Below are 13,236 nucleotides of genomic sequence, written 5' to 3' on the forward strand. Positions count from 1 at the left end.
ACGGACTCTGCTGTGTGACAGCACAAGCTCACGTGCTCAAGGGTCTCCTGCCTGCAGCCAGCCCTGGGCCTGCCCTGGACAGGCGGGCTTCAGATTCCCCCCGAGGATCCATGCCATTCAGTTGGAGGACAAGAGCTTCCCCGCTGTCTGGCGTGGAGGCAAACCTGCCTCCAGGTCCCACCCCTCCCCAGGCCTTTCTCCTTTTATCAAAGGTTGCCCTGGGGGAGGCTCCCTGCGGAGCTGATGAGGAGGGAGCCTCTGTGCCCTGTGCACTGGCCTGAGGGGGTGAGGGCAGGGCTAGGGCGGGGGCTGGTGCAGGGGACTCTAGCCCAGAGCTGCGGCTGCCTTCCTGGAAACACTCCTGTCAGGTGACTACAGAGTGAGAGTGAAACCAGCTTCCCTCAGAGGCTGCAGCACAAGGCTGACCTGCAAACGTCTGAAAAAAAGAGGCAAGCTCTCGGTGTGAGCAAGTGGACTGCGGCTATTTGAGGTGGGCACTTCCCCTGGGGACATCACCAGGCACACAAGGGTGTCCCTTGTTCACGGTCTTGTAGGGGGCCCAGCTCGGACATTCGGCCTCCTGGCTCTGTCTGCAAGCTGGGCTCTGTCATCCCAAGACCTGAGTAAAAGGACACGACGTGTGAGCCTTCGAGGGCGCCAACCACGCCCAAGGGAAGCCAGGCAGCTGCTGGCATTCAGACGCATCCACAGAGCCCTGCTGGGTGCAGAGGGCACACGCAGCCACTGGCTTTCAGATGTATCCACAGAGCCCTGCTGGGCACAGAGGGCAGATGCCAGTGGCACGGTGGCCCCTAACCCCCCGTGCTCTGCAGGCCCAGTGAGCAGCTGTGGGGTCCTCCCTGGCCAGGTCAGTGAGTGGCTGGCGTCCACGGCAGCATCTGCTCTGGTCCATGGTCAGGCCGCCCCTCCAGGGACACTGGTACCCTCTAGTCAGGACACGGAGACCAGGACAACAGCTGCATGTGTCCATCTCCAAGTTCCAACTGCTGCTCTCCTTCTTGCTCCTGCAACCCCAGCCCTCAGGCAGTGGGAGGGCGCTAGGGCCTCTCCTGAGACTGCCCGGGGGCATCTCCTCCCCCTGCCCCTGCTGGAGGCCTGGGTGGCTGACTTTTGCTTTCTTTTCCGCAGGAAGGAGCCCACGTGGGAATCCCCTGAGCTGCGCCATGGCCAGAGTGAGTCACCCCTTTCCAGCCAGCAAATGAGGCGAGTCCCCAGGCCAAGGTGTCACAGCTTCCAAGCTGGTGGGCGGGGTGGGGAGGCACTTCCCAATCAGTGTACCTCCACCTCTCAGTCAGGCTGGTATCAACTTGCTATGCCTTGCAGGCCTGTCATCACAATCAATATTATTATTATTATTTTTGAGACAGAGTCTTGCTGTGTTGCCCAGGCTGGAGTGTAGTGGCGCACTCCTGGCTCACTGCAACCTCCGCCTCCCAGGTTCAAGCAATTCTCCTGCCTCAGCCTCCCAAGTAGCTGGGATTACAAGCATGTCACCATGCCCAGATAATTTTTGTATTTTAGTAGAGATGGGGTTTCACCATGTTGGCCTTGAACTCCTGACCTCAGGTGATCTGCCCTCCTCAGTCTCCCAAAGTGCTGGGATTACAGGTGTGAGCCACCACACCCAGCCAGTTTTTTTTTTTTTTTTTTTAATGTGTGTGCCAATCTTCTGGAAACAGAGCAATCTAAAATAAACAAAGGCATTTTCATGAGAGCAGCACTGGGGCAAGTCCTTTGAGATTGGGTGGCACAGGGCAGTCATCCTGGTCACTGCCGGCTCTTGAGGGCTGTGGGCATTTGCCAAGCTTGGGAAACCTTTTCTGGACTTGGGGTGGGGCTGAGGTGGTCTCAGACTCAGCCCTTCAACACTGTCATCATCCAGGACCAGTGAGGTGTGTCACCCCAAGTTGGAGGCCACTGTCTGAAAGCTGTTAGAATGACTTTCCCATTACCCTGAAGGAAGTAGAGTGTCCTAAAACAGGTGAACCCCTCCCCAAAACAAGTGAACCCCTTCTTTTTTCTTTGAGATGGAGTCTTGCTCTGTCACCCAGGCTGGAGTGCAGTGGCGTGATCTCAGCTCTCTGCAACCTCTGCCTTCCGGGTTCAAGCGATTTTCCTGCCTCAGCCTCCCGAGTAGTTGGGATTACAGGTGCCTGCCACCACGCCCAGCTAATTTTTGTATTTTTAGTAGAGACAGGGTTTCACCATGTTGGCCAGGCTGGTCTTGAACCCTTGACCTCAGGTGATCCACCCGCCTCAGCCTCCCAAAGTGCTGGGATTACAAACATGAGCCACTGTGTGTGCCGGACCTTTTCTGTATTTTTTTTTTTTTTGAGATGGAGTCTAGCTCTGTCACCCAGGCTGGAGTGCAATGGCACGATCTCGGCTCACTACAACCTCTGCCTCCCGGGTTCAAACAATTCTCTTGCCTCAGCCTCCTGAGTAGCTGGGATTACAGGCAAGCGCCACCACACCCTGCTAATTTTTGTATTTTTAGTAGAGATGGGGTTTCACTGTGTTGGCCAGGCTGGTCTCGAACTCCTGACCTCTTGATCCACCCGCCTCGGCCTCCCAAAGTGCTGGGATTACAAGCGTGAGCCACCATGCCTGGCCCCTTTTAAAAATTTTTTTAGTAGAGATGGGAGTTTCACAATGTTCAGGCTGGTCTTGAACCCCTGACCTCTGGTGATCCATCTGCCTCAGCCTCCCAAAGTGCTGGGATTACAAACATGAGCCACTGTGCTGGGCCTTTTTTATATTTCTTTTAGTAGAGACAGGGGTTCACCATGTTGGCTGGGCTGGTCTCAAACTCCTGACCTCAGGCGATCTGCTTGCCTCGGCCTCCCAAAGTGCTGGGATTAAGTATGAGCCGCTGTGCCTGGCTGTTTTTTCTTTTTTAAAAGAGACTGGGCCGGGCGCGGTGGCTCAAGCCTGTAATCCCAGCACTTTGGGAGGCCGAGGCGGGCGGATCACGAGGTCAGGAGATCGAGACCATCCTGGCTAACACGGTGAAACCCCGTCTCTACTAAAAATACAAAAAACTAGCCGGGCGCGGTGGCGGACGCCTGTAGTCCCAGCTACTCGGGAGGCTGAGGCAGGAGAATGGCGTAAACCCAGGAGGCGGAGCTTGCAGTGAGCTGAGATCCGGCCACTGCACTCCAGCCTGGGTGACAGAGCAAGACTCCGTCTCAAAAAAAAAATAAATAAAAATAAAAAATAAATAAATAAATAAATAAAATAAAAGAGACTGGGTCGGCCAGGCGCAGCGGTTGAGGCCTGTAATCCTAGCACTTTGGCTGAGGCAGGCAGATTGCCTGAGCTCAGTTCGAGATCAGCCTGGGCACCACGGTGAAACCCTGTCTCTACTAAAACACAAAAACAATTAGCCGGGTGTGGCGGTGTGCGCCTGTAGTCCCAGCTACTCCGGAGGCTGAGGCAGGAGAATTGCTTGAACCCGGGAGGAAAAGGTCGCAGTGAGCCGAGATTGCGCCACTGCACTCCAGCCTGGGGACAGAGCAAGACACCATCTCAAAAAAAAAAAAAAAAAAAAAAAAAAAAAGACAGGGTCTCACTCTATCGCACAGGCTGGAGTGCAGTGGTGCAACCACAGCTCACTGCAACCTCCACCTCCTGGGCTTCTGTCATCTTCCTGTCTTGGCCTTCCAAGTAGTTGGGACTACAGGTGTGCAGCACCACAACCAGCTAATTTTTTTTCCTTTTATTGGTAGAGATGGGGTTCCGCCATGCTGCCCATGCTGGTTTCGAACTCATGGGCTCAAGCAGTCCTCCCGCCTCAGCCTCCCAAAGTGCTGGGATTATAGGCGTGAGCCACCGCGTGAACCCTTTTTCATTCCGAATTGGCTGCTGCAGTCTCAGGACAGCTTTGAGCCTCCCAGGTGCAGCCAGGAGGAGAAGCCTCCTCACATCTCAGAGCCCAGTTCCTGGGCTTGAATGCAACCTCACTGACCCTGCAGGTGCGAACTTCGAACGTTTCCATGGCTGCTTGCAGCAAACTCAGGGGTGATGACGTTGATGGAATCCAATGGCTTCCTGAGTTCCATCTCAAGGCCTTGCGGTCCCAGGAATGTGGGTTTAGGGGAGGGGAATTCCAACTACAAACCAAGTAACATGTATGAAATGTGGCATTGGCGCCTGGAAAAAAGCGTGGCCTGAATAAATTATGTAACTTCAGAGCCTGCCCTGTTTTGCAGTGTATTCCATCTTTGAGCAGTCCCGTGGTCTCAGGGTCTGAATGCTTGGAGTAGACTTACCTCTGTGAACGTTTCCTTCTCTGCAAAGCGGGGAGAAAGGTCTCCATTTCACCAAAAGCTGGCTGGAGGGGAGGTGGTGTGTCCGGTGCTAGCCCGTGCACCGCCAGAGAGAACCTGCTGCAGCTCCCGTTCTCCTGAGCAGATGCCGGTGCCGCCTGCCCCATGCAGCCCACAGGACTCCTAGGGCAGCCCCTGTTTTGGCCGCCAAGGCCACTGTTTTCGTTTGAGTGTCTGGAGGTCACAGGTTGTGTTTTCACTTGAGGTCAGGAGTTCAAGACCAGCCTGGCCAACATGGTGAAACCTCGTCTCTACCAAAAATACAAAAATTAGCTGGGCGTGATGGCGGGCGCCTGTAATCCCAGCTACTAGGGAGGCTGAGACAGGAGAATCGCTTGAACCCGGGAAGCGGAGGTTGCAGTGAGTCGAGATCACTCCACCGCACTCCAGCCTGGGCGACGGAGCGAAACTCCGTCTCAAAAAAATAATAATACAGTGCACAACCCAGTGGATTAGCACACCGGCCATGTCGGGCGGCCGTCACCACTGTCTGGTTGCAGAGCATTACCTCAACCCAAAAGGAGACCCATATCCTTAATACCTTACTTAAGCGTGCAGTATTCTTTTGGTCGTTTTTCATAAATGTAACCCAAATTGAGGCCCCGCTCTAAGCCCGGCACCGGGGGAGGCAGAGGGACCCGCAGGTGTCCGGCAGGTCGTGGCCGCCCCGCCAGGGCCCCACGTCCCGCGACGCGCGCCTCGTGGGAACCGCTGCCGCCCGGCCTGGGCTCCTGGCTCACCTCTCGGGTGTGCGGCAGGGGTCTCCGCACGGGGGCCACGGGAGGGGAAGCAAGGGCCTCGCTGTCTCGCCGCACCTGGGAAACGGACCCAATTGACGCGGACCCCACGGCGCAGCGCTACAACAGCTCCCGGGACCAACCCCCCGCACCAGCGCTCCGGCGCGCTCCGTGAGGAAGAAGCAGAGGGCGACTTAAGTACCCACGCCGTCTCAGCGCCGACCAATCGGCGCCCGCTGCGGCTCCTGCGGGCTCGCTGGTTGGCTCCCGCATTAGTCCGTCAGGCGCGTTCAGAGCGGGGCGGATCTGGCCAATGGCGCTCGCTACGGCTTCCTGAGGGCTCGCTGGTTGGCTCCCGTGTCCGTCCGTCAGGCCCCCTCGGCGGAGCGGCGGCGGCGGCGGCGTTGGGGGCGGTGGCTGGGCGGGCCCTTAGTTCCGGGCGCGCCGCGACCGTTGGGTGAGGCGAGTGCGGGGTCGGGGGCGAGGTCGGGCGCGGGCGCGGGCGCGGGGTCGGTTGCGGGGTCGGGCGCAGGCGCGGGCACCTCTCAGGGCGACTCCCGGCCGGAGCCGGAGCGGGAGCGGGGGCGGGAGAGGCCGCGGGGCGGGGGCGGGGCCAGTCCGAGGGGATTTCTCTGAGCGGCTGGGCCGGAAACCAAGTCGGAGCGGGGCTGGCGCGGGAAAGTTCGGGAACGCGCGCGGCCGTCCTCGGAGCAGCGTCGGGGCACGGTCCCGGGTCTCGCGCGGTGTCGCGGCTCCCAGCCCCGCCTGAGGCCCGTGGGCGGCCCACCAGGCCCTGCCCTGCCCCGGGTCCGCCGCTCCCCCGCGTCCTGTCGCCCCCTCCACGCTCAGGTGTGGGCCCCTCGTGTTCCCGAATCCCCGCACCCCCACCCGACTGCGTGCCCGGGCGGGTCAGGGGCGCCTCCGACCCCTGAGGCTGCTCGCGCCCCCAGCCGGGGGTCGGGGAAGACCGGTGAGGCTGGGGGCGGAGCCGACTCTGCTGCCTTCCTGCTGAGTGGCTGGGGAGACCCCGGCTGAGCCTGGGTGGAAAAGTTCCTTTGGCTGCTGGGAGGGTCGGGGGTAGCAAGGAGCCGGTGCCGGGATGGGCTGCGCCGGGTGGGACCGGGGCCAGGGCCTGGGCCTGGGATTGGCAGGGGATGTTTGTGGAAGGTAGAGCGGAGAAAAAGGAGTTAGAATGTCTGCAAGAATCTGGCCTGAGCAGCTGAAGGCTGGTGCTTCCTAGGTCAAGATGAAGGAGTCACAGCGCCCATGGCCTCTCGGGAGGCGGCCAGATGTGCAGCCTGGGGTCAGGGGAATGGTCAGGGCCAGAGCTGGGTATTTTGGAGTTGGCATTTTGCGGCCCTGAGGGCTGAGGGTCAGTGCAGAAGAGTACCAAACGCACACTCGGTGTAGGGCAGCCAGTGAAGACGGGGCTCGGAGGAGGAGGGAGCCTTGTCTGGGTCAAGTCAAGGGAAACTAGGACTGAGAACGGACCCTGCTCACATGATCTTGAAGGGACGGAATTGCTGCACTGTAACTCAATCTCTCTCCGTGTTAACAGCTCCAGTTTTTAATACGAGAAACTAAAGGTATTAATGGGTGAACACTTGTAAGATTCAAGAGCTTCTCTCCTGCAACGCTTGCTCCTGATACTTTCGTATAAACAATTGTTAGGAGTTTCGGCTGTTACCAAGTTTCTATTTGGTATTGTGTTGAGCCTGAAAAAGATGGGGTTACATATAAAATTATAGTTTTATTTATTTATTTATTGAGACAGTTTTGGTCTTGTTGCCCAGGCTGGAGTGCAGAGGTGCGATCTCGGCTCACTGCAGCCTCCGCTTCGTGGGTTCAAGCGGTTCTCCTACCTCAGCCTCCCGAGTAGCTGGGATTACAGGCGCGCGCCACCACGCCCAGCTAATTTTTGTATTTTTGGTAGAGATGAGGTTTCATCATGTTGATCAGGCTGGTTTCAAACTCTTGACCTGAGGTGATCCACCCTCCTCCGCCTCCCAAAGTGTAGGGATTACAGGCGTCAGCCACCGCACCCGGCCATGAAATTATAATTTTAAAGTGAACTTCGAGTATTTGGAGGGCCTCATATTCATGGCCGCATGCAGATCAGTGTTCCAGATCAATGTTCAGATGGGCTTTTATAGAAGTGGGTTAGAATCGGGTGCCACCCAGTGAACTCTTGCGTGAAGTTCAGTATTGTATGAAGCAGTCGTGCACTGTTGGTGGAGACGGGAATCGAGGAAGTTTGAATCTCCAGCATTTGGGGCATCTTGGAGTCTGCCTGTGAGAAGAGTAAGACCTGGGTTGAACGCAGGCGACGTTTGCGGCGACGAGGTGACCCCTGCAGCGGCCAGGTTGCACCCATATCTGATTTGGTGTCATGGTTTGGGCGGCGTTTGACTTGCGTAACAATACAGCTTGTCCTTTTGAGTCACCGATGCCACCAAACCATGTTCACACACCAGAGTCAGGATGTCAGGTCTCAGCTGCCTGATGACTCCAGCTTAGTGAAGGCCTCTGTGATTTCTTGTGGGGGTGTCCTGTTGTGAAGGGAACACACAGCTCAGCCCCATTAGCAACAAGGGTGCCAGATGCCCCCCACTCTCCTGTGGAGGGGAGTCTTGCTCTGTCCCCACGCTGGAGTGCAGTGGCGCGATCTCGGCTCACTGCAACCTTTGCCTCCTGGGTTCACGCTCTTCTCCTGCCTCAGCCTCCTGAGTAGCTGGGACTATAGGCGCCCACCACCACGCCTAATTTTTTTTTAGTGGAGACGGGGTTTCACCGTGTTAGGATGGTTGTGATCTCCTGACCTCGTGATCTGCCCACCTCGGCCTCCCAAAGTGCTGTGATTACAGGCGTGAGCCACCGCAGAGGGGCTTTTTTATATTAAAACTTGTTTTTTTTTTCTTTTTTTATTTGTGTTTTTTTTTTTTTTTTTTTTTTTTTTTGAGACGGAGTCTCGCTCTGTCACCCAGGCTGGAGTGCGGTGGCCGGATCTCAGCTCACTGCAAGCTCCGCCTCCCGGGTTCACGCCATTCTCCTGCCTCAGCCTCCCGAGTAGCTGGGACTATAGGCGCCCGCCACCTCGCCCAGCTAGTTTTTTGTATTTTTTAGTAGAGACGGGGTTTCACCGTGTTAGCCAGGATGGTCTCGATCTCCTGACCTCGTGATCCGCCCGTCTCGGCCTCCCAAAGTGCTGGGATTACAGGCGTGAGCCACCGCGCCCGGCCTTGTGGTTTTTTTTTGTTTCTTTTTTTGTTTGAGATGGAGTCTCGCTTTGTCACCCAGTGTGAGCCACTGTGCCTGGCCTTTTTTTTCTTTTTTGAGACAGAGTTTAGCTCTTGTTGCCCAGGCTGGAGTGCAGTGGCGTGATCTCTGGCTCACTGCAACCTCTGCCTCCCAGGTTCAAGCGATTCTACTGCCTCAGCCTCCCGAGTAGGTGGGATTACAGGCACCCACCATGCCCGGCTAATTTTTGTGTTTTTAGTAGAGACAGGGGTTCTCCACTTTGGTCAGGCTGGTCTCGAACTCCTGACCTCAGGTGATCCACCCTCCTATGCACTCCCAAAGTGCTGGGATTACAGGTATGAGCCACCACGCCCGGCCTTAAAACCTGTTCTTGACATTTCTTTGCCATTTTAACTTTTTTGTTATTTTATTTTTATACCTGAGGTCTTGTTATGTTTCCCAAGCTGGTCTTGAACTCCCGGCCTCAAGTGATCCTCCAACCTTAGCCTCCCAAGTAGCTGGGATTACAGGTGCAAGCTACCATGTCAGTCGGTCCCTGCATGTGTGAGAGTCCCCCCCCCCGCACGCTCATTCAGTCACCGCATATGTGAGAGTCCCCCCTGCACGCTCGTTCAGTCGGTCACCGCGTGTGTGAGTCCTCCCTGCACACTCGTTCAGTTACTGCGTGTGTGAGAGTCTTCCCTGCACACGTTTAGTCGGTCGCCGCGTGTGTCCCCCCCCATGCTCGTTCAGTCGGTCACTGTGTGTGTGAGTCCTCCCTGCATACTCGTTCAGTCAGTCACCGCGTGTGTGGCCCCCCCGCACGCTCAGTCGGTCACCGCGTGTGTGAGTCCTCCCTGCACACTTTTTCAGTCGATCGCCGTGTGTGTGTCCCCCCCCACACTTGTTCAGTCGGTCACCGCGTGTGTGAGTCCCCCTGCACGCTTGTTCAGTCACCGCATGTGTGGCCCTCCCACACGCTCATTCAGTCACCGCGTGTGAGTCCCCCCAGCACGCTCATTCAGTCGGTCACCGCGTGTGTGTCCCCCCTGCACGCTTGTTCAGTCAGTCACCGTGTGTGTGTGTGGCCCCCCCGCATGCTCGTTCAATCAGTCGCCACGTGTATGAGAGTCCCCCCCCACACGCTCGTTCAGTTGGTCACCGCGTGTGTCCCGCCCACACGCTCATTCAGTTGGTCACCGCGTGTGTGAGAGTCCTCCCTGCACACTTGTTCAGTCGGTTGCCGCGTGTGTCCCCCCCCCCCCCCCGCACTCTCAGTCCGTCACCGCATGTGTGAGAGTCCTCCCCACACTCTCGTTCAGTCAGTCACTGCGTGTGTGAGAGTCCTCCCTGAGAGTCCTCCCTGCACGCTCGTTCAGTCACCGCGTGTCTGTGTCCCCCCCCCCCGCACACTCGTCCCGCACACTCGTTCAGTCGGTCACCGCAGGGGTGGCACTTTGGTTTTTAGCCGACTTACATGATAGAATTGGGAGTTTTAAAGTAAAACTGATTTGGAAGCCTGAAAAAACCAGCAGCACATTGTTTCCAGATGGAATCACTCCTATCTGACCCCTCACATCTCTTGTGACACGTACGGAAAGCAAGAGCAGCCCATGCTGTCTGGCCACGCACCAGGTCTCAGTCTGTGTGTCTGGTTTAGGTGACCATGTGTTGAGTTCAGTCCCTTCTGCCTCCTGTGTAGGCCACTGAGAGCTCCGAGTCTAAGCCGGAGGAGATTCTGGGACGTGCTAGGCACAGCGGAAGTTGGATTCCAACGTGTGAGCAAATTGGGGCAGTGTCAGAAGTGTGCTAAAATCTTGGTGTAGCACTTTTGAGCCTTTGTGGTGCTTTTCATTAGTTCTTAAAATATATTTATGAATGAGATTCAAATAAAATGTTTAAGGAATCTCTAAGTACAAAGAACCCCAGAGTGCAGTGCGGCGATCAGTGGGACCTCAGGGGCCCTCGACCAGGATGCCTGCCGTGGCCTGGCTGTCTGGGGTTGTGTTTTCATTTGGAAACAGGAATAATGATCCCTGACCTTCCTGCTGTGTCGGGACGTCATGATGGCCACGTGAGGCCGTGTGTGTGAGGAACGTCTGCCACGGATGGAGGCCGTGCTCGTTGTTGTGAATCTCGACTCACTGCAACCTCCTCCTCCCAGGCTCAGGTGATCCTCCCACCTTAGCCTCCTGAGTAGCTGTGACCACAGATGCATACCATCACACCTGGCTCATTTTTTGTATTTTTAGATTTGTTTTTTTTTTTTTTTTTTTTTTTTTTTTTTTTTTTTTTTTTGAGACACAGGATCACTCTTGCTCAGACTGGAGTGCAGTGGCGCGACCTCAGCTCACTGCAACCTCTGCCTCTCAAGTTCAAGCAATTCTTCTGCCTCAGCCTCTAGAGTAGCTGGGATTACAGGCTTGCACCACCATGCCTGGCTAATTTTTTGTATTTTTAGTGGAGACAGGATCTCACCATGTTAGCCAGCCTGGTCCTGAACTCCTGACCTCAGGTGATCCACCCACCTCTGCATTCCCAAAGTGCTGGGATTACAAGTATGAGCCACCGCGCCCAGCCATTTTTTTGTGGTTTTGGTAGAGACAGGGTTTCATCATGTTCCCCAGGCTGGTCTTAAACTTCTGAGCTTAAGCTCTCTGCCTACCTCGGCCTCCCAAAGTGCTGGGATTACAGGTGTGAGCCACCTCGCCTGGCCCATTTTTGTGGTTCTTTTGTGTCTGACAGGCACGCCTAGGGCAGGGAGGGCACACCTCTGTCTCTCCACCTTCAAGAGCACATTTGGGAGGAATGTCGACGTGAAAAGAAAAAAATGTCTGGAAGATGCGCCAGGATACTCTTCAGTGACACTGTGAAAAAAGAGAAGGCTCACCTTGAATCTTTTTTTTTTTCTGAGATAGAGTCTCGCTCTGTCGCTCAAGCTGGAGTGCAGTGGCAGCGCGATCTCAGCTCACTGCAAGCTCCACCTTCTGGGTTCACACCATTCTCCTGCCTCAGCCTCCTGAGTAGCTGGGACTACAGGCGCCTACCACCACACCCAGCTAATTTTTTGTATTTTTAGTAGAGACAGGGTTTCACCGTGGTCTTGATCTCCTGACCTCGTGATCCACCCGCCTCAGCCTCCCAAAGTGTTGGGATTATAGGCATGACCACCGCGCCCGGCCCACTGAATCTGTCTACCCCAGCAAAATGATCCTTTATTTTACCTTCTTGCCCCATTCTACACTAGCATGACTGCACTCATAGGGTTCTTCACATTTTATATCCTATTTAACATATTATAACAAGTATGAAATAGGATTTTGTCCTAAAGAATGTGGCTTAAAGCTGGGCGTAGTGGCTCATGCCTGTAATCCCAGCATTTTGGGAGGCCGAAGCGGGTGGATCACCTGAGGTCAGGAGATCAAGATCATCCTGGCTAACATGGTGAAACCCTGTCTCTAGTAAAAAATACAAAAAATTAGCCGGATGTGGTGGCAGGTGCCTGTAGTCCCAGCTACTTGGGAGGCTGAGGCAGGAGAATGGCTTGAACCTGGGAGGCGGAGGTTGCAATGAGCCAAGATCGCGCCACTGCACTCCAGCCTGGGCGACAGAGCAAGACTCTGTCTCAAAAAAAGAAAAAAAAATGTGGCTTAAAAACTAATGATATTTAAAAATAGAAAATTTCTTTGTCCAAAGTGGGTTAGAAGCCACTTCTAAAACTATTAAACCTTTTTAAACTATTAGTGGCTCAACTGGGCACAGTGGCTCATGCCTGTAATCTCAGTACTTTGGGAGGCTAAGGTGGGCGGAATATCTGAGGTTAGGAGTTCGAGACCAGCCTGGCCAACATGGTGAAACCTTGTCTCCTAAAATACAAAAATTAGCCAGGCGTGGTGACAGGCATCTGTAGTCCCCAGCTACTCAGGACGCTGAGGCAGGAGAATTGCTTGAACCTGGGAGGCGGCAGTTGTACCTTAGATCACGCCATTGCACTCCAGCCTGAGCAACAGAGCGAGACTCTGTCTCAGAAAAAAACAGAAATAAATCAATAAACCATTAGTGGCTCATGAAATCAATGTAATAGCTTCTGATCAGAACAGAAGGAAGAAAATAGAACACTCAGAATGCCTGTCATGAAGACGAAGTGTAGTTCTGTGAACCTTTGGTTTTAGTGACGTATGTGTACGTAGCACGTCTCCACATGTCATGATAAACGCGTGCTGAGGGTGCAGTCCTGGTGAGGTTTTAGTGATGTATGTGTACGTAGCACGCCTCCACGTATCATGATAAACGTGTGCTGAGGGTGCAGTCCTGGTGAGCAGGCTCCCACCTCAGTTTGCCACAGCTGGTGTGCATCTGTGAGCTCTGGAACATCCGCGTAAGCTCTGCCACCCCCAGGAGCGGGTGCACCTACCTTCGAAAAAGAGGGAGAAACAGGTGTGGCCTCCCCACCAAGGGACTTTGAGTACTGGGCAGGCAGAGCCCCAGCATCCCCTCTGTTGGGTGTTTGGAGGAGTAAGTTTAGGTTATAAGCATGTTTTCTGAACTCTGGAGTACCACATGAGTGCAAGGTCTCACTAAATTACAGATTCAGAAGCAGGGATTGAAAGCACACCACTGCTGGCTTTGCGGGGCAGAGAGGTGACTGGCAGTCAGTCTTGTCACAGTTTCTCAAGAGTCAGCCCTATTCAGGCCAGTGAGCGCAGCTCAGGGATGAGGTCGCTGCCTGTGCGTTCCCCTCTCCTGTACGCGGCGTCAGTTTTGGCAGTGCACGTGTCTCCTGTGGAGGATGAGAGGGGCTGGCCCCATGGGTCTGCAGGGTTGGCGCAGCATCGGAAGACACTTGGAACGTGCTTCTGTTGGTGAGCTAGGTCAAGGAAGCTTTGGGGAATGTTTGCAGAAGGGGCTGAGGG

The 13,236-nt window shown here is 55.2% G+C and overlaps 3 protein-coding genes across 14 annotated transcripts in view; 2 read left to right on the top strand and 1 right to left on the bottom strand.

Moving 5' to 3' along the window:
* EDF1 (endothelial differentiation related factor 1) overlaps window positions 1-13,236 on the bottom strand; it is a 107,844-nt gene that overhangs the window by 20,602 nt on the left and 74,006 nt on the right. Inside the window, exon 1 of one of the 8 annotated variants that reach the window (XM_050760412.1) lies at window positions 9,368-9,377. The exons of 5 other annotated variants lie outside the window; for them this stretch is intronic. The gene's annotated coding sequence lies outside the window, so the exon portion shown is untranslated. Of the gene's footprint in view, window positions 1-8,938; window positions 8,949-9,056; window positions 9,067-9,367; window positions 9,378-13,236 lie in introns of those variants that run through there. 2 more of the 8 variants (XM_050760414.1, XM_050760411.1) reach the window with 2 other exon arrangements.
* PTGDS (prostaglandin D2 synthase) overlaps window positions 1-13,236 on the top strand; it is a 117,858-nt gene that overhangs the window by 15,966 nt on the left and 88,656 nt on the right. The window contains exon 1 of one of the 2 annotated variants that reach the window (XM_050760357.1): window positions 4,972-4,975. The exons of the other annotated variant lie outside the window; for it this stretch is intronic. The gene's annotated coding sequence lies outside the window, so the exon portion shown is untranslated. Of the gene's footprint in view, window positions 1-4,971; window positions 4,976-13,236 lie in introns of those variants that run through there. 2 annotated transcript variants of the gene reach the window in all.
* Window positions 307-13,236, top strand: part of TRAF2 (TNF receptor associated factor 2) — a 46,863-nt gene continuing 33,933 nt past the window's right edge. Inside the window, exons 1-2 of one of the 4 annotated variants that reach the window (XM_050760086.1) lie at window positions 307-490; window positions 1,150-1,193. The gene's annotated coding sequence lies outside the window, so the exon portion shown is untranslated. Of the gene's footprint in view, window positions 491-1,149; window positions 1,194-5,465; window positions 5,549-13,236 lie in introns of those variants that run through there. The other 3 variants (XM_050760087.1, XM_050760088.1, XM_050760089.1) reach the window with 3 other exon arrangements.

This window comes from Macaca thibetana, chromosome 15 (assembly GCF_024542745.1).
Source record: "Macaca thibetana thibetana isolate TM-01 chromosome 15, ASM2454274v1, whole genome shotgun sequence".
In the NCBI taxonomy this organism is placed as follows: domain Eukaryota; kingdom Metazoa; phylum Chordata; class Mammalia; order Primates; family Cercopithecidae; genus Macaca; species Macaca thibetana.